Below are 1,216 nucleotides of genomic sequence, written 5' to 3'. Positions count from 1 at the left end.
CAGGTGTACATTGTAGCTCTGGTGACCATGGTGGAGTTAAGATGGCATGAACCACGGGATGGAGGTGGCAACATATTCATTCTGGAGAAAAAGCACATCCAGCTGTGGAACATACTCATGTTGGGAAATAGAAAGCAAAATGAAAGGCATAAACTATACTTAAAGTCAAAGAGAATCATTTCTCTCCCCCATAATCCTGTTATTCTTGGCAGCTTCAGGGAGTTGCTGAGTGAACAGCACACAACTGAGACATCCTTGGCAGGTGCAGCACAGGTATGCTATTCCCTTACTAATTACTAAACAAAAATGTCAATAAAGGTGGGAGAAACAATTTGACATACACTAATAATCAAAATATTCTAATGATTTATTTTATTCATGCTGTTTGGAGAATGGTGCTGTTGTTATTGGCACAGTTCAATGACATGGCATAATTAAATTATGCATTTTATAGCTGATTATTGAAAATCAGAGCATTCAAATTAATATAACCTAACCAGTTTAAGGTCCCCACTTTATTCTGCACCACAATGACCATGTTTGTGATATATGGGTACTCAAAAGAGCAACCCCCAAATCTATGACTAATATTAGGTGTAGGTGTTGGGTTTTTTTTTAGAGATCCTCTCTTAATCCCCATAAATTTAGCAATTTTTCTACTCACTTCCTCATCATGGATCCAATTGGTTTTTATATATTTCCAACTATGTTTCAGTAAATTTTATAGTAATAAATATATTACCATCCCAATTCATAAAAGGGTACATACATATCAATCGAATTTCCAAAATATGCCTGCACAAAGACTTTATTATAGTCATCTTTTATTAATTGGGAGAGGTTGAAACGGCCTTTAAAACACACACACACACACACACACACACACAGTCTTTAATAGGAATTGTCAATTACATTGGTATTTATCAATTAAATATTTCTTAGAGTTAGTAGAAGTAACCATTCGGGTGCATGCTCACACTTACTAAGATGTGATTTTCTTAAATCACATACTCACTTGGGGAATGGTCTTAATTCTCTTAAGAGACAGAAGCAAACTTAAGATTTCACTATAAAAACTGAAACCCCAGCCAGTAATGACTTAACGTAACAGGTGTTTGATCTTGGACTTCCAGCCTCCAGAACTGAGAGAAATAAATCCCTGTTTTTTATAAGCTACCCAGTCTGTGGTATTTTGTTAGAACAGCCCAAATGGATT

The sequence above is a fragment of the Myotis myotis genome, unplaced genomic scaffold (assembly GCF_014108235.1).
Source record: "Myotis myotis isolate mMyoMyo1 unplaced genomic scaffold, mMyoMyo1.p scaffold_m19_p_10, whole genome shotgun sequence".
Lineage (NCBI taxonomy): Eukaryota > Metazoa > Chordata > Mammalia > Chiroptera > Vespertilionidae > Myotis > Myotis myotis.
Note: the sequence above shows the minus strand (reverse complement) of the source record.